Raw genomic sequence first — 24,214 nt, forward strand, 5'->3', positions numbered from 1 at the left:
ACAGTGAGGAGGATGAGGCAGGTGTAATGGCGTATTTGTGCCTTCTCCTCAGGGGTCTTCGATGAGGACCAGTGCAGGAGTGTATCTGCACCCGATGTGTCTGATGATCGGGTGAAGATGCACTCCTGCACTGCAGTGTCGGGCCTGCCCCGACATCGGAGCTTTGGAGGGAAATTATGATGTCAGGGCAGGCCCAACATTGGATTGGAAAGGGTTAATGGCAGAAATTAAAAGAATGGAATCCCCCCCACTAATATGTCTAATCTTTCTTCGGGGGACGACCTACCTGAGGAGTGCAAAGAAACATCAGGAAAAGGCAAGCAGAAGAACAAGCAGCAATGACAGGTCGTATGCACCCGTTTTGTACCATTTCCTAGCCTCTCTGGTCAAACAGACTCGGCATCTGTGGTGGTCCCGGGAATGGATCAGAGGGAGAGAATCTTTCCCAGTGGCACCCAGGGGGAGGATGGGAAAGACCCCCCTGCTCAGCCGACCCCGGTACCAGAAATGGTGTTGGATGCTGAGCAGGGAGGGAAAGGTATGGCATCCGTTTTTAGTCAGGCAGCTGTGGTGGGTGTTGAGACTCCCATGGACTGCACGCTCGCGGGTGGCGTGCCGTCTTCCGAGATAGACCACGCCCCCCGGAGCACGCAGGCATCCGGGGAGGGGGTGCAGGCTATCACCTTATCAGAGGTGAATCCTGATGCCCAGAGCAGGCAGACATCAGCGGCGGTGTCAGAGTCTGGGCACGGGATCACAGCTGCTTCGGCAGCATGGGACACAAGGGCATCGGCGGCGGTGCCGGCATCTAGGAAGGGGGCGGAGCCTAGTGACGTTACAGTGGCAAAATCGGTGACATCAGGTCATGGAGGTGAAATAGCAGTTGGAGTGAAGAAGGCTTCTCCTGTTTCAGGGGTACTAGTGTCAACAGGGATGCAGGTGGTGGGACATGGAGGTGCGAAGGAGGTCCAGGGGAAGGGGCTACATAAGGGTGGGTGTAGAATATCTACTGTGGTTGCAGAGGAGGAGGGTGGTAGTAGGAATGCTGGGGATGGTAGTGGATCCGGAGTCACAGGAGGGGAGGAGAGGATGTCGGGAATGGTAGTGGCAGATGCAGTGGGAAGGGAAACCGTGAGTGATGTAAAGAGTGTTTCTTCTGAATTAGGAAAGTCAGGAGGGTGTCCGGCTGTGCAGACTAGCCCGGCCATTATAATGGTGACTGAGGGGTCCATGCAGGGTGTAGTCGGTCCTAGATTGTGGGGGGAGGCTCAAAACCTGGTCACCTCTTCTGCCGAGGTACAAAGGCAGGAGTCTAGGGATGGGAGGGAGGTTTGTCCAGAAAGGTGTGGGGATGCTGTGGGGATGATTGCCCACCCATCTGGTGCTATGGTTCGTGGTGCTGTGTCTTCAGATGGTTTTGGTGAAGATGCTGCATTATCTACAGATAATAGGACTGGTGCCCAGGAACAGGCCAGGGCTGATGTTGCCGTAGTGGGGGGTGCGGTAGGGGCTGTGTCTGTCCCATCTCCCCTCCCGGTGGTGCCTGGCCCCAAAAGTTATGCTGGAGCGGTTACCGGGGGGCAGAGAGGCCTTTTTCCGTGGGGCTGGAAAGGGAAATTGACAGCGGCGTCTCTTGGAGGCCCTGAGGCGGGGAGAAAAGACAGCCAATATAGAGGGTGAGCAGGTTAACTTCGAGTTCTGGATCCAGCGGCACGGGCTTGGGGCCTTCCGAGAGAATAGAGGGAATTGGTCGCTCCCAACAAGCGAGCCACCAGGGGCCAGAAGGAATGTAGTCTGTCTTTGGCATACAGGTAGCAGAGATACATGCCCAAAACGGGGAAAGGTGGTTGAGCTCCTGCTGAATATGGGCTTCAGGGCATATGACATCTTTGCCCTGATCCATCCTTTTGGCACCTCGGAGTTTGATATCAGCTTTGTTCGGTCAGAAGGTCTTGAAGTTTTCTGGTCGAATTATGAGCTGGTTCAGACTAGGCCCGACTGGCGGGATTTCGAGGCGATTCCCGTTTCCCGCCAGGACACGGTTAAGTCAGTGACTGTTTTAACCCGTAATGAGTCACTGTCGTTCATTGACATCATGACCTGGATATCTCGTTATGGGGCGGTGCAGGGCAACCCCACAAAGAACCGTAACGAGTACGGCATCTGGTCTGGAGCCTGGACTTCCCTGGTGAAATTGAGGCAGTCCGAAAATTCTGTCACCCACATTCCCTCCTCTGCTTTCTTGGGAAGAGATAGGATCCTGGCCTTTTACCAGGGGCAGCCGAAGGTCTGTCACAAGTGCGGTGACCCCACACATTTCAGTGCGGCATGTACCAAACTGATGTGTACATTGTGTGGGGGAGAGGGTCACCATGCCGCCTCGTGTACAGACATTCGCTGCAACCTGTGTGGTGTCCTAGGACACCCCTTCAGTCGCTATCCTCAGCGTGCCCGTGCTGATGTTGCTCCTGATCCGACTGGGGTACCCCGGGGCAGCGGGGCCTCAGCTGGAGAGGGGGTGGGCGGAATTAGGGGGTCTGGAGGTCCGGTGATGGAAAAAGGTGGAAGAGTAAGACCAGACACCCCCCACCAGATATCCCGAAAGGAGGCAGGGGAAGGGGGGGAATCCAGTAGGATGACCTTGGTCCCTGTTTCCCAAGGGCCAGTGACCACCTCTGAGGACATAAGGGGCAGCGATTTGGAGGAAGAGGTCAGGAGACTGGCGAGAGAGGAGGAGGAAAGGTCCAGTTCCCTATCAGGTTCCCATCCAGAAGAGAGTGTAGATGAGGAGAGTAGGGAATGGCAAAAGGAAAAACGTAAGAAGGGTAAACAGAATAAAAAGAAGGGGAAAAAGAAATCTTCTCCCCCTCCAGGTCAGATGCTAAAGGAGGGCCAAACCGGCTCCCCTCTGAGGAGGAGGAGGAGGAGGAGGGGGAAGCCAAGGAATAGAGTAGTGCTGGTGGGGGACGTCGCTCCCCTCCCCCCTGGGGGGCCACAAGTTCCTCCGGGGGTTAGGGGAGACTCAGTGCCACGGGACAAAGGTGAGGGCTCCTCTCCGAATCTGGAGGGGGGTTCGCAAAAAGAAATAAACAATCATGTAAAAAAATATAAATATTGTAGAAATGGATATGTCGGAGTGTTTAAAAAGGGATGGTAGGGATTCTGGTGGGGAATCGGGTAGTGTAAAGAAGAGAGCTGTCCAGCTCGATCACCCTTGATGGCGGCACTCACCCCGTTGACGTTGGCGACCATTAATGTCGCTAGCATTAAGTCTGATATGGCTCGCTTTATGGCCTTTGATTTTTTTCAGCTGGAATGAAGCTGATATTTTGTTTTTGCAAGAGACCAGGCTAACAGACCTGGCCAGTATCCATAAAGCAAAGAGGGAGTGGACGCATGGGCCCTCCTATTGGTCTCTTGCGGCCGAGCCATATAGCGGGGTGGCGGTTCTTTTTAAAACCGCAGCGGTTGAATGCAGACAGGTAATCGAGGTGGAAATGGGGAGGTGCTTGGTCTTGGACGTCCTTATGAGAGGTCAAGAGCTTCGGCTCATAAATATTTATGGTCCTCAGAGCAAGAACGAGAGGAAGGACCTCTTCATAAGGATCAAGCCCTTTTTTTTTTACGAGCCGACTGGTGATCTTTGGTGGGAATTTCAATAATGTCTCGAGGCTCTGTGATAGGGGAGGTGCCAGAGACAAGTTGGCTTACGACAGCGTCGCTTTGAATAATATAGTGAGTGAGGCTCGCCTGGTGGATGTCCACGTTCGGCACACCACAGGCGACACGGGGTTCACTTTTTATCGGGGTAGTTGTAGATCTAGAATAGATAGGTTTTATTTTAAGGAGGAGGCTGTCTCCTCACCAATTCTGGTGGTGGAGGTGGAATTCTCCGATCACTGTTTAATTATGTTTTCTCTGAATGTTTCAGAAACCCCTCGGATGGGAAGAGGTTTATGGAAGTTAAATTCGGCACTCCTGGAGGAGGAGGAAATAAGACAGTCCTCTGAGGATTTTCTGCAGAGCCAGCTTCCACTGATGGGCCTTTGTAACAGTAAGTCAGAGTGGTGGGAGATCTTCAAGAAACGGGTTGCAAAGTATTTCCGTGAACTTTCAAACCTCAGAAGTTTGACCAGTACCGTTTATATCAACCTTTGAGGAGGAAACTCAAGCAAATTGTCTCGACTGGGGGCAGCTGTGAGGAGGCCACCAAGGTGAAAGCCTTGCTGAAGGGATGTCAGTATGATAGGCACACAGCTTTAGTTTTTGAGAGGGATTTCGGGAAATTCCGCTCGCCCCGACCCTTACAGAAACTGTAAGTTGTCAGTGAATAGTAGGTTGGTAACAGGTCTGGTTGATAGTACAGGATCTCTGAAAAGGTCCTGTTCAGGGATCCTGGAGGTTGTCAGATCTTTCTTCTCACACCTTTTGGCAAGGAAGGATCTAGATCGAGTCAAGATGTCGGCTTTCCTGGCTGATACCATCCCTGAGCAGGGGGTGGTGTCGTCGCTTGACGTTTTGACAGAACCGATCAGGGAAGAGGAAGTGAGACTGGCCTTTGATGGGCTTGCGCTCAAGAAAACGCCAGGTCCGGATGGCCTAACATCCGAGTTTTAAAGAACCTTTAAGGAGCTGTTGGCTCCCCTGTTGACCGAGATATTTAATGAATGTCTATCCTCGGGCATTCTGCCAGAGTCAATGAGGAGGTCGGCCCTGATCATTTTGTCAAAGGGTAAAGATCCATCCCAGATTGAGAATTGGCGTCCCATAGCGCTTCTCAGTACGGACCGGAAGGTTCTTGCAAAGATCATTTTTAACAGGCTGGTGCATTTTGCACCCAAACTACTTTCGGGGGACCAGCACTGCTCTGTTCCTGGCCAAAGTACTTTTAGTGCTGTACTGGGTGTCCGGGAGGCTGTGGAACAAGGTAGGGCCAGTCTTTTGAAAGGGTTCTTGCTGTCCTTGGATCAGGCCAAGGCCTTTGATGGTTGACCATGAGTACCTCTGGTCATTCCCTCTGAGATATGGTTTACTAATAGGGTTTATTGATTGGCTTAAAGTTTTTTATGCAGGGGCTGAGAGTTTCCGGCTGGTGAACGGTTGGGTCGGGCGCCCCTTTGGGGTGGAGCCCGTTGCTATATGCGTTCGCAATTGACCCCTTTTTAAGGCGGTTGAGTGGCAGACCATTGGCGGGGGTCGGGATGGGCCTGGAGGGGCCGGAGTCTGCACTTAGGGCGGTGGCCTACGCTGACGATGTCACTGTCTTTGTCTTGTCCAAGGAGGAGGCTGGATGGATGATGTCGTAGGTGGTTAGGTATTCGGAGGCTTCTGGATCTCGAGTCAATTGGGACAAGTGTGAAAGTCTCTGGCTGGTGGAGGAGATCCTAATTTCAGTCTCCCGGACACTCTCCTGGAGCCTCAAGAATTTGCAAAAGTTTTAGGCATCCAATTTGGCCAGGGTGATTACCCAGGGAGAAATTGGGACGGTAAACTGAAAGATGCCAGTCAGAAGGTTGACCAGTGGAAGGGATGGTCTTTGTCCCTGAGAGAAAGGGTTAGCCTTATCAAGACTTTCCTGCTCCCGTTGTCAATCTATTTGGGCAGTGTATGTATCTTGCCGGAGCCTCTCTGGACACAGGTCTATAGTCTGTTCTTCCAGCTGTTGTGGGGGAACCGACTGAACCTAGTAAAGCGGGAGGTCACATACCGCACAAGGAGCCTAGGGGGGTTGTGCATGGTCAACCCCGTGGTATTCCTAGTGGATACCTTTCTTAAAACCAATATAGCAAACTTCTGGAATACAGGAAGGGCTCCTTTGTGGGTAGTCTCCTCTAAGGCATGGTTTCAGCCTTTCTTCCAGGAATGGGAGACAGGAGGGCGTGTGAAAGATTTTCGTTCAACCCATGGACATCTCCCGGCTTACGTTGCACTGGTTCTGAAGGTTATCCGTCGCTGGGGCTTGGGAGCTGAGGAGATTAGGACTCTGTCAAGGAGGTTCCTTGACAATAGGGTTCTGGTCACCCGCTTCCAAAATCCACTGGCCCTCAGGGACTGCCCAGGTCAGGACCTAGAGGTAGGGTTAGTTTTGTTAAATTCAGTAAGGGTCCCATTGAAGTTTTGGGATTTGGCCTGGCGCTCCTTCCATGGTAAGTTGTATGTGAGGGATAACTTGAAGTACAGAAAGGTGGAGGAGAGGGACTGTCCCCGGGAGGAGTGTGGCTCTGTAGTGGAAACTATGGAGCATTTCTTACTTCAGTGTCTCTTTAATACAGAGGTCTACAGAAGGGTAGGGGCTTCCATCGGTTGGCCTAGGCTGGCTGTCCTCTCCTATCCTGAGTGGGCCTATGGGGCATTCAGAGATCTGGGTGGACGGGACAGGTGCACATTATATCTAGTTAGTCTAGTGGTTAGGTACTACACGTGGCACGCGCAGTGTTTAGTTTCGACGCGTCAAAAAATCCTTCCTGTGGATGTGGTGTGTAGGGACATCCTCGGTGACCTGGTGAAGGTGCGTTCTTTGGAGTTCAACAGGTTGGGTGCACTCAGGGCCTCTCGCCTATGGAGGGGTCTTTCTTTTGGGGTGCCCTAGCCTGGGGTCTCCTTTCCCGGTGATGGGCTAATTTTATTCTTTTCACTTGACAGCTTTTTGTTTTATTTACTAGAGGAAGAAAAGAGGGCTTGTAAGCACTGAACCTGAGCTTCTTAATGGTATAAGGTGTGTGGTATGTAGGATATAAGGTGTGTGGTATGTAGGGTATAAGGTGTGTGGTATGTCGGGTATAAGGTGTGTGGTATGTAGGGTATAAGGTGTGTGGTATGTAGGGTATAAGGTGTGCGGTATGTAGGGTATAAGGTGTGTGGTATGTAGGGTATAAGCTGTGTGGTATGTAGGGTATAAGGTGTGTGGTATGTAGGGTATAAGGTGTGCGGTATGTAGGGTATAAGGTGTGCGGTATGTAGGGTATAAGGTGTGCGGTATGTAGGGTATAAGGTGTGCGGTATGTAGGGTATAAGGTGTGTGGTATGTAGGGTATAAGGTGTGTGGTATGTAGGGTATAAGGTGTATGGTATGTAGGGTATAAGGTGTGTGGTATGTAGGGTATAAGGTGTGCGGTATGTAGGGTATAAGGTGTATGGTATGTAGGGTATAAGGTGTGCGGTATGTAGGGTATAAGGTGTGTGGTATGTAGGGTATAAGGTGTATGGTATGTAGGGTATAAGGTGTGCGGTATGTAGGGTATAAGGTGTGCGGTATGTAGGGTATAAGGTGTGCGGTATGTAGGGTATAAGGTGTGCGGTATGTAGGGTATAAGGTGTGCGGTATGTAAGGTATAAGGTGCGGTATGTAGGGTATAAGGTGTGTGGTATGTAGGGTATAAGGTGTGTGGTATGTAGGGTATAAGGTGTGTGGTGTGTAGGGTATAAGGTGTGTGGTATGTAGGGTATAAGGTGTGCGGTATGTAGGGTATAAGGTGTGTGGTATGTAGGGTATAAGGTGTGTGGTGTGTAGGGTATAAGCTGTGTGGTATGTAGGGTATAAGGTGTGTGGTATGTAGGGTATAAGGTGTGCGGTATGTAGGGTATAAGGTGTGTGGTATGTAGGGTATAAGGTGTGTGGTATGTAGGGTATAAGGTGCGGTATGTATGGTATAAGGTGTGCGGTATGTAGGGTATAAGGTGTGCGGTATGTAGGGTATAAGGTGTGCGGTATGTAGGGTATAAGGTGTGCGGTATGTAAGGTATAAGGTGCGGTATGTAGGGTATAAGGTGTGTGGTATGTAGGGTATAAGGTGTGCGGTATGTAGGGTATAAGGTGTGCGGTATGTAGGGTATAAGGTGTGCGGTATGTAGGGTATAAGGTGTGCGGTATGTAGGGTATAAGGTGTGCGGTATGTAGGGTATAAGGTGTGCGGTATGTAGGGTATAAGGTGTGTGGTATGTAGGGTATAAGGTGTGTGGTATGTAGGGTATAAGGTGTGTGGTATGTAGGGTATAAGGTGTGTGGTATGTAGGGTATAAGGTGTGCGGTATGTAGGGTATAAGGTGTGCGGTATGTAAGGTATAAGGTGCGGTATGTAGGGTATAAGGTGTGTGGTATGTAGGGTATAAGGTGTGCGGTATGTAAGGTATAAGGTGCGGTATGTAGGGTATAAGGTGTGTGGTGTGTAGGGTATAAGGTGTGTGGTATGTAGGGTATAAGGTGTATGGTATGTAGGGTATAAGGTGTATGGTATGTAGGGTATAAGGTGTGTGGTATGTAGGGTATAAGGTGTGTGGTATGTAGGGTATAAGGTGTGCGATATGTAGGGTATAAGGTGTGCGGTATGTAGGGTATAAAGTGTGCGGTATGTAGGGTATAATGTGTGTGGTATGTAGGGTATAAGGTGTATGGTATGTAGGGTATAAGGTGTGTGGTGTGTAGGGTATAAGGTGTGTGGTATGTAGGGTATAAGGTGTGTGGTGTGTAGGGTATAAGGTGTGCGGTATGTAGGGTATAAGGTGTGTGGTGTGTAGGGTATAAGGTGTATGGTATGTAGGGTATAAGGTGTGTGGTATGTAGGGTATAAGGTGTGCGGTATGTAGGGTATAAGGTGTGTGGTATGTAGGGTATAAGGTGTATGGTATGTAGGGTATAAGGTGTATGGTATGTAGGGTATAAGGTGTGTGGTATGTAGGGTATAAGGTGTATGGTATGTAGGGTATAAGGTGTGCGGTATGTAGGGTATAAGGTGTGTGGTATGTAGGGTATAAGGTGTGTGGTGTGTAGTGTATAAGGTGTATGGCGTGTAGGGTATAAGGTGTGTGGTGTGTAGGGTATAAGGTGTGCGGTATGTAGGGTATAAGGTGTGTGGTGTGTAGGGTATAAGGTGTGCGGTATGTAGGGTATAAGGTGTGCGGTATGTAGGGTATAAGGTGTGTGGTGTGTAGGGTATAAGGTGTATGGTATGTAGGGTATAAGGTGTATGGTATGTAGGGTATAAGGTGTGCGGTATGTAGGGTATAAGGTGTGCGGTATGTAGGGTATAAGGTGTGCGGTATGTAGGGTATAAGGTGTATGGTATGTAGGGTATAAGGTGTGCGGTATGTAGGGTATAAGGTGTGTGGTATGTAGGGTATAAGGTGTGCGGTATGTAGGGTATAAGGTGTGCGGTATGTAGGGTATAAGGTGTGCGGTATGTAGGGTATAAGGTGTATGGTATGTAGGGTATAAGGTGTGTGGTGTGTAGGGTATAAGGTGTGTGGTATGTAGGGTATAAGGTGTGTGGTATGTAGGGTATAAGGTGTATGGTATGTAGGGTATAAGGTGTGCGGTATGTAGGGTATAAGGTGTGTGGTATGTAGGGTATAAGGTGTATGGTATGTAGGGTATAAGGTGTGTGGTATGTAGGGTATAAGGTGTATGGTATGTAGGGTATAAGGTGTGCGGTATGTAGGGTATAAGGTGCGGTATGTAGGGTATAAGGTGTATGGTATGTAGGGTATAAGGTGTGTGGTGTGTAGGGTATAAGGTGTGTGGTATGTAGGGTATAAGGTGTGCGGTATGTAGGGTATAAGGTGTATGGTATGTAGGGTATAAGGTGTGCGGTATGTAGGGTATAAGGTGTGCGGTATGTAGGGTATAAGGTGTGCGGTATGTAGGGTATAAGGTGTGCGGTATGTAGGGTATAAGGTGTGTGGTATGTAGGGTATAAGGTGTGCGGTATGTAGGGTATAAGGTGTGCGGTATGTAGGGTATAAGGTGTATGGTATGTAGGGTATAAGGTGTGTGGTGTGTAGGGTATAAGGTGTGTGGTATGTAGGGTATAAGGTGTGTGGTATGTAGGGTATAAGGTGTGCGGTATGTAGGGTATAAGGTGTGCGGTATGTAGGGTATAAGGTGTATGGTATGTAGGGTATAAGGTGTATGGTGTGTAGGGTATAAGGTGTATGGTATGTAGGGTATAAGGTGTGCGGTATGTAGGGTATAAGGTGTGCGGTATGTAGGGTATAAGCTGTGTGGTATGTAGGGTATAAGGTGTGCGGTATGTAGGGTATAAGGTGTGCGGTATGTAGGGTATAAGGTGTGCGGTATGTAGGGTATAAGGTGTATGGTGTGTAGGGTATAAGGTGTGTGGTGTGTAGGGTATAAGGTGTGTGGTATGTAGGGTATAAGGTGTGTGGTATGTAGGGTATAAGGTGTGTGGTATGTAGGGTATAAGGTGTGTGGTATGTAGGGTATAAGGTGTGTGGTATGTAGGGTATAAGGTGTGTGGTATGTAGGGTATAAGGTGTGTGGTATGTAGGGTATAAGGTGTGTGGTATGTAGGGTATAAGGTGTGTGGTATGTAGGGTATAAGGTGTATGGTATGTAGGGTATAAGGTGTGCGGTATGTAGGGTATAAGGTGTATGGTATGTAGGGTATAAGGTGTATGGTATGTAGGGTATAAGGTGTATGGTATGTAGGGTATAAGGTGTGTGGTGTGTAGGATATAAGGTGTGTGGTATGTAGGGTATAAGGTGTGTGGTGTGTAGGGTATAAGGTGTGTGGTATGTCGGGTATAAGGTGTGTGGTATGTAGGGTATAAGGTGTGTGGTATGTAGGGTATAAGGTGTGTGGTATGTAGGGTATAAGGTGTGTGGTATGTAGGGTATAAGGTGTGTGGTATGTAGGGTATAAGGTGTGTGGTATGTAGGGTATAAGGTGTGTGGTATGTAGGGTATAAGGTGTGTGGTATGTAGGGTATAAGGTGTGTGGTATGTAGGGTATAAGGTGTATGGTATGTAGGGTATAAGGTGTATGGTATGTAGGGTATAAGGTGTATGGTATGTAGGGTATAAGGTGTATGGTGTGTAGGGTATAAGGTGTGCGGTATGTAGGGTATAAGGTGTGCGGTATGTAGGGTATAAGGTGTGCGGTATGTAGGGTATAAGGTGTGTGGTATGTAGGGTATAAGGTGTGTGGTATGTAGGGTATAAGGTGTGTGGTATGTAGGGTATAAGGTGTGTGGTATGTAGGGTATAAGGTGTGCGGTATGTAGGGTATAAGGTGTGCGGTATGTAGGGTATAAGGTGTATGGTATGTAGGGTATAAGGTGTATGGTATGTAGGGTATAAGGTGTGTGGTGTGTAGGGTATAAGGTGTGTGGTATGTAGGGTATAAGGTGTGTGGTATGTAGGGTATAAGGTGTGTGGTATGTAGTGTATAAGGTGTGCGGTATGTAGGGTATAAGGTGTGCGGTATGTAGGGTATAAGGTGTGTGGTGTGTAGGGTATAAGGTGTGTGGTATGTAGGGTATAAGGTGTGTGGTATGTAGGGTATAAGGTGTGTGGTATGTAGGGTATAAGGTGTGTGGTATGTAGGGTATAAGGTGTATGGTATGTAGGGTATAAGGTGTACGGTATGTAGGGTATAAGGTGTGTGGTATGTAGGGTATAAGGTGTGTGGTATGTAGGGTATAAGGTGTGTGGTATGTAGGGTATAAGGTGTGCGGTATGTAGGGTATAAGGTGTATGGTATGTAGGGTATAAGGTGTGCGGTATGTAGGGTATAAGGTGTGCGGTATGTAGGGTATAAGGTGTATGGTATGTAGGGTATAAGGTGTGTGGTATGTAGGGTATAAGGTGTATGGTATGTAGGGTATAAGGTGTGCGGTATGTAGGGTATAAGGTGTGTGGTATGTAGGGTATAAGGTGTGTGGTCTGTAGGGTATAAGGTGTGTGGTATGTAGGGTATAAGGTGTGTGGTATGTAGGGTATAAGGTGTGCGGTATGTAGGGTATAAGGTGTGCGGTATGTAGGGTATAAGGTGTGTGGTATGTAGGGTATAAGGTGTGCGGTATGTAGGGTATAAGGTGTGCGGTATGTAGGGTATAAGGTGTATGGTATGTAGGGTATAAGGTGTATGGTATGTAGGGTATAAGGTGTGTGGTGTGTAGGGTATAAGGTGTGTGGTATGTAGGGTATAAGGTGTGTGGTATGTAGGGTATAAGGTGTATGGTATGTAGGGTATAAGGTGTACGGTATGTAGGGTATAAGGTGTGTGGTATGTAGGGTATAAGGTGTGTGGTATGTAGGGTATAAGGTGTGTGGTATGTAGGGTATAAGGTGTATGGTATGTAGGGTATAAGGTGTGCGGTATGCAGGGTATAAGGTGTGCGGTATGTAGGGTATAAGGTGTGTGGTATGTAGGGTATAAGGTGTATGGTATGTAGGGTATAAGGTGTGCGGTATGTAGGGTATAAGGTGTATGGTATGTAGGGTATAAGGTGTGCGGTATGTAGGGTATAAGGTGTGCGGTATGTAGGGTATAAGGTGTATGGTATGTAGGGTATAAGGTGTATGGTATGTAGGGTATAAGGTGTGTGGTGTGTAGGGTATAAGGTGTGTGGTATGTAGGGTATAAGGTGTGTGGTATGTAGGGTATAAGGTGTATGGTATGTAGGGTATAAGGTGTGCGGTATGCAGGGTATAAGGTGTGCGGTATGTAGGGTATAAGGTGTGCGGTATGTAGGGTATAAGGTGTGCGGTATGTAGGGTATAAGGTGTGTGGTATGTAGGGTATAAGGTGTGTGGTATGTAGGGTATAAGGTGTGTGGTATGTAGGGTATAAGGTGTGCGGTATGTAGGGTATAAGGTGTGCGGTATGTAGGGTATAAGGTGTATGGTATGTAGGGTATAAGGTGTATGGTATGTAGGGTATAAGGTGTGTGGTGTGTAGGGTATAAGGTGTGTGGTATGTAGGGTATAAGGTGTGTGGTATGTAGGGTATAAGGTGTATGGTATGTAGGGTATAAGGTGTGCGGTATGCAGGGTATAAGGTGTGCGGTATGTAGGGTATAAGGTGTGTGGTATGTAGGGTATAAGGTGTATGGTATATAGGGTATAAGGTGTGTGGTATGTAGGGTATAAGGTGTGTGGTATGTAGGGTATAAGGTGTGTGGTATGTAGGGTATAAGGTGTATGGTATGTAGGGTATAAGGTGTGCGGTATGCAGGGTATAAGGTGTGCGGTATGTAGGGTATAAGGTGTGTGGTATGTAGGGTATAAGGTGTGCGGTATTAGTATAAACAAAGAAGAAGAAAGTAAAAAAAAATGTGTATAAATATATATTAAAATAACTAAATAAAAAGGTTTCTGTTTCTGCCCATTATTTCTGTAGGCGGGTATTTGGGTTGTTTTCTTTTTGAGATCTGGTTTTGTTTTTGGGTTTTATATTTAGGCCACATGGGGAGAGAGCGGGGGAGGGGAAAGAAGGGAAAAAAAATCTATATATATTGTGTATAGTAAAGTGTATTCTGGAGAGTATAATGATCACAAATGATGTATATATTCACGCTGTAATAGAGATGGTCGGTGCAGCTCCTGCTGTGGCTTCTGCTACAATTTCTGTAACACATCTTTGTGCAGCATCGGTCTTGGTGGGGTATGACCTCGTTAGTAATTGCATCCTTTTCTATTCTGCTTCCAGACGGACGGTAAATACCTGAGGAACACCTGGAGTCCGAAAAAAAGGTCCCTAACCAGAAAAGATCTGGCTTACCAGGAAGTCTGAAGTGGGCGCATACTGGAGGTCCGATGGATACAGTTTGAAGCAAACCTGTTTATGTTGTCTTGGACATTTCTGTTGTTTTCTTGGCTTAGTCCAAAAGGCTTGTTTTGTTATGTTTTTCATTTTTCTAATAAAATAGAGTTACAGAGATCTCTCCTATCATCTATTATACCCAGGACTGTAACAAGGGGGCGCTCTAATAACTATGTATAATATATCAGGGGTCAGTACAGAGATCTCTGCCATCATCTATTATACCCAGGACTGTAACAAGGGGGCGCTCTAATAACTATGTATAATATATCAGGGGTCAGTACAGAGATCTGTCCCATCATCTATTATACCCAGGACTGTAACAAGGGGGCGCTCTAATAACTATGTATAGATATATCAGGGGTCAGTACAGAGATCTCTCCTATCATCTATTATACCCAGGAATGTAACAAGGGGGCGCTCTAATAACTATGTATAATATATCAGGGGTCAGTACAGAGATCTCTCCCATCATCTATTATACCCAGGACTGTAACAAGGGGGCGCTCTAATAACTATGTATAATATATCAGGGGTCAGTACAGAGATCTCTGCCATCATCTATTATACCCAGGACTGTAACAAGGGGGCGCTCTAATAACTATGTATAATATATCAGGGGTCAGTACAGAGATCTCTGCCATCATCTATTATACCCAGGACTGTAACAAGGGGGCGCTCTAATGACTATGTATAATATATCAGGGGTCAGTACAGAGATCTGTCCCATCATCTATTATACCCAGGACTGTAACAAGGGGGCGCTCTAATAACTATGTATAGATATATCAGGGGTCAGTACAGAGATCTCTCCTATCATCTATTATACCCAGGAATGTAACAAGGGGGCGCTCTAATAACTATGTATAATATATCAGGGGTCAGTACAGAGATCTCTCCCATCATCTATTATACCCAGGACTGTAACAAGGGGGCGCTCTAATAACTATGTATAATATATCAGGGGTCAGTACAGAGATCTCTGCCATCATCTATTATACCCAGGACTGTAACAAGGGGGCGCTCTAATAACTATGTATAATATATCAGGGGTCAGTACAGAGATCTCTGCCATCATCTATTATACCCAGGACTGTAACAAGGGGGCGCTCTAATGACTATGTATAATATATCAGGGGTCAGTACAGAGATCTGTCCCATCATCTATTATACCCAGGACTGTAACAAGGGGGCGCTCTAATAACTATGTATAGATATATCAGGGGTCAGTACAGAGATCTCTCCTATCATCTATTATACCCAGGAATGTAACAAGGGGCGCTCTAATGACTATGTATAATATATCAGGGGTCAGTACAGAGATCTGTCCCATCATCTATTATACCCAGGACTGTAACAAGGGGGCGCTCTAATAACTATGTATAGATATATCAGGGGTCAGTACAGAGATCTCTCCTATCATCTATTATACCCAGGAATGTAACAAGGGGCGCTCTAATGACTATGTATAATATATCAGGGGTCAGTACAGAGATCTGTCCCATCATCTATTATACCCAGGACTGTAACAAGGGGGCGCTCTAATAACTATGTATAGATATATCAATAGTCAGTACAGAGATCTCTGCCATCATCTATTATACCCAGGACTGTAACAAGGGGGCGCTCTAATAACTATGTATAGATATATCAGGGGTCAGTACAGAGATCTCTGCCATCATCTATTATACCCAGGACTGTAACAAGGGGGCGCTCTAATAACTATGTATAATATATCAGGGGTCAGTACAGAGATCTCTGCCATCATCTATTATACCCAGGACTGTAACAAGGGGGCGCTCTAATAACTATGTATAATATATCAGGGGTCAGTACAGAGATCTCTGCCATCATCTATTATACCCAGGACTGTAACAAGGGGGCGCTCTAATAACTATGTATAATATATCAGGGGTCAGTACAGAGATCTCTGCCATCATCTATTATACCCAGGACTGTAACAAGGGGGCGCTCTAATGACTATGTATAATATATCAGGGGTCAGTACAGAGATCTGTCCCATCATCTATTATACCCAGGACTGTAACAAGGGGGCGCTCTAATAACTATGTATAGATATATCAGGGGTCAGTACAGAGATCTCTCCTATCATCTATTATACCCAGGAATGTAACAAGGGGCGCTCTAATGACTATGTATAATATATCAGGGGTCAGTACAGAGATCTGTCCCATCATCTATTATACCCAGGACTGTAACAAGGGGGCGCTCTAATAACTATGTATAGATATATCAGGGGTCAGTACAGAGATCTCTCCTATCATCTATTATACCCAGTACTGTAACAAGGGGGCGCTCTAATAACTATGTATAATATATCAGGGGTCAGTACAGAGATCTCTCCCATCATCTATTATACCCAGGACTGTAACAAGAGGGCTCTAATAACTATGTATAATATATCAGGGGTCAGTACAGAGATCTCTCCCATCATCTATTATACCCAGGACTGTAACAAGGGGGCGCTCTAATAACTATGTATAATATATCAGGGGTCAGTACAGATACCTCTCCCATCATCTATTATACCCAGGACTGTAACAAGGGGGCGCTCTAATAACTATGTATAATATATCAGGGATCAGTACAGAGATCTCTCCCATCATCTATTATACCCATGACTGTAACAAGAGGGTGCTCTAATAACCATGTATAGATATATCAGGGGTCAGTACAGAGATCTCTCCCATCATCTATTATACAGAGGACTGTAACAAGGGGGCGCTCTAATAACTATGTATAATATATCAGGGATCAGTACAGAGATCTCTCCCATCATCTATTATACCCATGACTGTAACAAGAGGATGCTCTAATAACTATGTATAGATATATCAGGGGTCAGTACAGAGATCTCCCCCATTACCTATTATACCCAGGACTGTAACAAGGGGGCGCTATAATAACTATGTATAGATATATCAGGGGTCAGTACAGAGATCTCTCCCATCATCTATTGTACCCAGGACTGTAACAAGGGGGCGCTCTAATAACTATGTATAGATATATCAGTGGTCAGTACAGAGATCTCTCCCATCATCTATTATACCCAGGACTGTAACAAGGGGGCGCTCTAATAACTATGTATAGATATATCAGGGGTCAGTACAGAGATCTCTCCCATCATCTATTATACCCAGGACTGTAACAAGGCGGTGCTCTAATAACTATGTATAGATATATCAGTGGTCAGTACAGAGATCTCTTCCATCATCTAATATACCCCGGACTGTAACAAGGGGGCGCTCTAATAACTATGTATACATATATCAGGGGTCAGTACAGAGATCTCCCCCATCATCTATTATACCCAGGACTGTACGGAGATCTCCCCCATCATCTATTATACCCAGGACTGTAACAAGGGGGCGCTCTAATAACTATGTATTGATATATCAGGGGTCAGTACAGAGATCTCTCCTATCATCTATTATACCCAGGAATGTAACAAGGGGCGCTCTAATGACTATGTATAATATATCAGGGGTCAGTACAGAGATCTGTCCCATCATCTATTATACCCAGGACTGTAACAAGGGGGCGCTCTAATAACTATGTATAGATATATCAGGGGTCAGTACAGAGATCTCTCCTATCATCTATTATACCCAGGACTGTAACAAGGGGGCGCTCTAATAACTATGTATAATATATCAGGGGTCAGTACAGAGATCTCTCCCATCATCTATTATACCCAGGACTGTAACAAGAGGGCTCTAATAACTATGTATAATATATCAGGGGTCAGTACAGAGATCTCTCCCATCATCTATTATACCCAGGACTGTAACAAGGGGGCGCTCTAATAACTATGTATAATATATCAGGGGTCAGTACAGATACCTCTCCCATCATCTATTATACCCAGGACTGTAACAAGGGGGCGCTCTAATAACTATGTTTAATATATCAGGGATCAGTACAGAGATCTCTCCCATCATCTATTATACCCATGACTGTAACAAGAGGGTGCTCTAATAACCATGTATAGATATATCAGGGGTCAGTACAGAGATCTCTCCCATCATCTATTATACCCAGGACTGTAACAAGGGGGCGCTCTAATAACTATGTATAATATATCAGGGATCAGTACAGAGATCTCTCCCATCATCTATTATACCCATGACTGTAACAAGAGGATGCTCTAATAACTATGTATAGATATATCAGGGGTCAGTACAGAGATCTCCCCCATTACCTATTATACCCAGGACTGTAACAAGGGGGCGCTATAATAACTATGTATAGATATATCAGGGGTCAGTACAGAGATCTCTCCCATCATCTATTGTACCCAGGACTGTAACAATGGGGCGCTCTAATAACTATGTATAGATATATCAGTGGTCAGTACAGAGATCTCTCCCATCATCTATTATACCCAGGACTGTAACAAGGGGGCGCTCTAATAACTATGTATAGATATATCAGGGGTCAGTACAGAGATCTCTCCCATCATCTATTATACCCAGGACTGTAACAAGGCGGTGCTCTAATAACTATGTATAGATATATCAGTGGTCAGTACAGAGATCTCTTCCATCATCTATTATACCCCGGACTGTAACAAGGGGGCGCTCTAATAACTATGTATACATATATCAGGGGTCAGTACAGAGATCTCCCCCATCATCTATTATACCCAGGACTGTACGGAGATCTCCCCCATCATCTATTATACCCAGGACTGTAACAAGGGGGCGCTCTAATAACTATGTATAATATATCAGGAGTCAGTACAGAGATCTCTCCCATCATCTATTATATCCAGGACTGTAACAAGGGGGCGCTCTAATAACTATGTATAATATATCAGGAGTCAGTACAGAGATCTCTCCCATCATCTATTATACCCAGGACTGTAACAAGGGGGCGCTCTAATAACTATGTATAATATATCAGGGGTCAGTACAGAGATCTCTCCCATCATCTATTATACCCAGGACGGTAACAAGGGGGCGCTCTAATAACTATGTATAGATATATCAGGGGTCAGTACAGAGATCTCTCCCATCATCTATTATACCCAGGACGGTAACAAGGGGGCGCTCTAATAACTATGTATAGATATATCAGGGGTCAGTACAGAGAACTCTCCATCATCTATTATACAGAGGACTGTAACAAGGGGGCGCTCTAATAACTATGCATAGACATATCAGAGGTCAGTACAGAGATCTCACCCATCATCTATTATACCCAGGACTGTACGGAGATCTCCCCTATCATCTATTATACCCCGGACTGTAACAAGGGGGCGCTCTAATAACTATGTATAATATATCAGGGGTCAGTACAGAGATCTTTCCCATCATCTATTACACCCAGGACTGTAACAAGGGGGCGCTCTAATAACTATGTATAGATACATCAGGGGTCAGTACAGAGATCTCTGCCATCATCTCTTATACCCAGGACTGTAACAAGGGGGCGCTCTAATACCTAGGTATAGATATATCAGGGGTCAGTACACAGATCTCTCCCATCATCTATTATACCAGGACTGTAACGGGGTGCTCTAATAACTATGTATAGATATATCAGGGGTCAGTACAGAGATCTCTCCATCATCTATTATACCCAGGACTGTAACAAGGGGGCGCTCTAATAACTATGTATAATATATCAGGGGTCAGTACAGAGATCTCTTCCATCATCTATTATACCCAGGACTGTAACAAGGGGTCGCTCTAATAACTGTGTATAATATATCAGGGGTCAGTACAGAGATCTCTCCCATCATCTATTATACCCAGGACTGTAACAAGGGGGCGCTCTAATACCTATGTATAATATATCAGGGGTCACAACAGAGATATCCCCCATCATCTATTATACAGAGGAGTGTAACAAGGGGCGCTCTAATAACTATGTAAAGATATATCGGGGGTCAGTATAGAGATCTCCCCCATCATCTATAATACCGTGGACTCTAACAAGGGGGCGCTCTAATAACTATGTATAGATATATCAGGGTCAGTACAGAGATCTCTCCCATCATCTGTTATACCCAGGACTGTAACAAGGGGGCGCTGTAATAACTATGTATAGATATATCAGGGGTCAGTACAGAGATCTCTCCCATCATCTATTATACCCAGGACTGTAACAAGGGGGCGCTCTAATAACTATGTATAGATATATCAGGGGTCAGTACAGAGATCTCTCCCATCATCTATTATACCCAGGACTGTAACAAGGGGGCGCTCTAATAACTATGTATAGATATATCAGGGGTCAGTACAGAGATCTCTCCCATCATCTATTATACCCAGGACTGTAACAAGGGGGCGCTCTAATAACCATGTATAATATATCAGGAGTCAGTACAGAGATCTCTCCCATCATCTATTATACCCAGGACTGTAACAAGGGGGCGCTCTAATAACTATGTATAATATATCAGGGGTCAGTACAGAGATCTCTCCCATCATCTATTATACCCAGGACGGTAACAAGGGGGCGCTCTAATAACTATGTATAGATATATCAGGGGTCAGTACAGAGATCTCTCCCATCATCTATTATACCCAGGACGGTAACAAGGGGGCGCTCTAATAACTATGTATAGATATATCAGGGGTCAGTACAGAGAACTCTCCATCATCTATTATACAGTGGACTGTAACAAGGGGGCGCTCTAATAACTATGCATAGACATATCAGAGGTCAGTACAGAGATCTCACCCATCATCTATTATACCCAGGACTGTACGGAGATCTCCCCTATCATCTATTATACCCCGGACTGTAACAAGGGGGCGCTCTAATAACTATGTATAATATATCAGGGGTCAGTACAGAGATCTTTCCCATCATCTATTACACCCAGGACTGTAACAAGGGGGCGCTCTAATAACTATGTATAGATACATCAGGGGTCAGTACAGAGATCTCTCCCATCATCTATTATAGCCAGGACTGTAACAAGGGGGCGCTCTAATAACTATGTATAATATATCAGGGGTCCGTACAGAGATCTCTCCCATCATCTATTATACTCAGGACTGTAACAAGGAGGCATTCTAATAACAGTGTATATATATATATATATATATATTATATATATATATATATATATATATATCAGGGGTCAGTACAGAGATCTCTGCCATCATCTCTTATACCCAGGACTGTAACAAGGGGGCGCTCTAATACCTAGGTATAGATATATCAGGGGTCAGTACAGAGATCTCTCCCATCATCTATTATACCAGGACTGTAACGGGGCGCTCTAATAACTATGTATAGATATATCAGGGATCAGTACAGAGATCTCTCCATCATCTATTATACCCAGGACTGTAACAAGGGGGCGCTCTAATAACTATGTATAATATATCAGGGGTCAGTACAGAGATCTCTTCCATCATCTATTATACCCAGGACTGTAACAAGGGGTCGCTCTAATAACTATGTATAATATATCAGGGGTCACAACAGAGATATCCCCCATCATCTATTATACAGAGGAGTGTAACAAGGGGCGCTCTAATAACTATGTAAAGATATATCGGGGGTCAGTATAGAGATCTCCCCCATCATCTATAATACCGTGGACTCTAACAAGGGGGCTCTCTAATAACTATGTATAGATATATCAGGGTCAGTACAGAGATCTCTCCCATCATCTGTTATACCCAGGACTGTAACAAGGGGGCGCTGTAATAACTATGTATAGATATATCAGGGGTCAGTACAGATATTTCTCCCATCATCTATTATACCCAGGACTGTAACAAGGGGGCGCTCTAATAACTATGTATAGATATATCAGGGGTCAGTACAGAGATCTCTCCCATCATCTATTATACCCAGGACTGTAACAAGGGGGTGCTCTAATAACTATGTATAGATATATCAGGGGTCAGTACAGAGATCTCTCCCATCATCTATTATACCCAGGACGGTAACAAGGGGGCGCTCTAATAACTATGTATAGATATATCAGGGGTCAGTACAAAGATCTCTCCCATCATCTATTATACCCAGGACTGTAACAAGGGAGCTCTCTAATAACTACGTATAATATATCAGGGGTCAGTACAGAGATCTCTCCCATCATCTATTATACCCAGGACTGTAACAAGGGAGCTCTCTAATAACTATGTATAGATATATCAGGGGTCAGTACAGAGATCTCTCCCATCATCTATTATACCCAGGACGGTAACAAGGGGGCGCTCTAATAACTATGTATAGATATATCAGGGGTCAGTACAGAGAACTCTCCATCATCTATTATACAGAGGACTGTAACAAGGGGGCGCTCTAATAACTATGCATAGACATATCAGAGGTCAGTACAGAGATCTCACCCATCATCTATTATACCCAGGACTGTACGGAGATCTCCCCTATCATCTATTATACCCCGGACTGTAACAAGGGGGCGCTCTAATAACTATGTATAATATATCAGGGGTCAGTACAGAGATCTTTCCCATCATCTATTACACCCAGGACTGTAACAAGGGGGCGCTCTAATAACTATGTATAGATACATCAGGGGTCAGTACAGAGATCTCTGCCATCATCTCTTATACCCAGGACTGTAACAAGGGGGCGCTCTAATACCTAGGTATAGATATATCAGGGGTCAGTACACAGATCTCTCCCATCATCTATTATACCAGGACTGTAACGGGGCGCTCTAATAACTATGTATAGATATATCAGGGGTCAGTACAGAGATCTCTCCATCATCTATTATACCCAGGACTGTAACAAGGGGGCGCTCTAATAACTATGTATAATATATCAGGGGTCAGTACAGAGATCTCTTCCATCATCTATTATACCCAGGACTGTAACAAGGGGTCGCTCTAATAACTGTGTATAATATATCAGGGGTCAGTACAGAGATCTCTCCCATCATCTATTATACCCAGGACTGTAACAAGGGGGCGCTCTAATACCTATGTATAATATATCAGGGGTCACAACAGAGATATCCCCCATCATCTATTATACAGAGGAGTGTAACAAGGGGCGCTCTAATAACTATGTAAAGATATATCGGGGGTCAGTATAGAGATCTCCCCCATCATCTATAATACCGTGGACTCTAACAAGGGGGCGCTCTAATAACTATGTATAGATATATCAGGGTCAGTACAGAGATCTCTCCCATCATCTGTTATACCCAGGACTGTAACAAGGGGGCGCTGTAATAACTATGTATAGATATATCAGGGGTCAGTACAGAGATCTCTCCCATCATCTATTATACCCAGGACTGTAACAAGGGGGCGCTCTAATAACTATGTATAGATATATCAGGGGTCAGTACAGAGATCTCTCCCATCATCTATTATACCCAGGACTGTAACAAGGGGGCGCTCTAATAACTATGTATAGATATATCAGGGGTCAGTACAGAGATCTCTCCCATCATCTATTATACCCAGGACTGTAACAAGGGGGCGCTCTAATAACCATGTATAATATATCAGGAGTCAGTACAGATATCTCTCCCATCATCTATTATACCCAGGACTGTAACAAGGGGGCGCTCTAATAACTATGTATAATATATCAGGGGTCAGTACAGAGATCTCTCCCATCATCTATTATACCCAGGACGGTAACAAGGGGGCGCTCTAATAACTATGTATAGATATATCAGGGGTCAGTACAGAGAACTCTCCATCATCTATTATACAGAGGACTGTAACAAGGGGGCGCTCTAATAACTATGCATAGACATATCAGAGGTCAGTACAGAGATCTCACCCATCATCTATTATACCCAGGACTGTACGGAGATCTCCCCTATCATCTATTATACCCCGGACTGTAACAAGGGGGCGCTCTAATAACTATGTATAATATATCAGGGGTCAGTACAGAGATCTTTCCCATCATCTATTACACCCAGGACTGTAACAAGGGGGCGCTCTAATAACTATGTATAGATACATCAGGGGTCAGTACAGAGATCTCTCCCATCATCTATTATAGCCAGGACTGTAACAAGGGGGCGCTCTAATAACTATGTATAATATATCAGGGGTCCGTACAGAGATCTCTCCCATCATCTATTATACTCAGGACTGTAACAAGGAGGCATTCTAATAACAGTGTATATATATATATATATATATATATATATATATATATATATATATATATATCAGGGGTCAGTACAGAGATCTCTGCCATCATCTCTTATACCCAGGACTGTAACAAGGGGGCGCTCTAATACCTAGGTATAGATATATCAGGGGTCAGTACAGAGATCTCTCCCATCATCTATTATACCAGGACTGTAACGGGGCGCTCTAATAACTATGTATAGATATATCAGGGGTCAGTACAGAGATCTCTCCATCATCTATTATACCCAGGACTGTAACAAGGGGGCGCTCTAATAACTATGTATAATATATCAGGGGTCAGTACAGAGATCTCTTCCATCATCTATTATACCCAGGACTGTAACAAGGGGTCGCTCTAATAACTATGTATAATATATCAGGGGTCACAACAGAGATATCCCCCATCATCTATTATACAGAGGAGTGTAACAAGGGGCGCTCTAATAACTATGTAAAGATATATCGGGGGTCAGTATAGAGATCTCCCCCATCATCTATAATACCGTGGACTCTAACAAGGGGGCTCTC

The 24,214-nt window shown here is 45.2% G+C and overlaps 1 protein-coding gene and 1 long non-coding RNA gene across 2 annotated transcripts in view; one reads left to right on the forward strand and one right to left on the reverse strand.

Annotated features, from left to right (window-relative positions):
- LOC136591937 (hemopexin-like) overlaps nt 1-24,214 on the reverse strand; it is a 58,042-nt gene that overhangs the window by 23,905 nt on the left and 9,923 nt on the right. The gene's annotated exons all lie outside the window — the stretch shown is intronic.
- LOC136591969 (uncharacterized) lies at nt 3,665-13,679 on the forward strand. The gene is made up of 2 exons (XR_010788070.1): nt 3,665-4,054; nt 13,449-13,679. It is a non-coding gene; the product is annotated as an uncharacterized lncRNA (long non-coding RNA).

The sequence above is a fragment of the Eleutherodactylus coqui genome, chromosome 1 (assembly GCF_035609145.1).
Source record: "Eleutherodactylus coqui strain aEleCoq1 chromosome 1, aEleCoq1.hap1, whole genome shotgun sequence".
Lineage (NCBI taxonomy): Eukaryota > Metazoa > Chordata > Amphibia > Anura > Eleutherodactylidae > Eleutherodactylus > Eleutherodactylus coqui.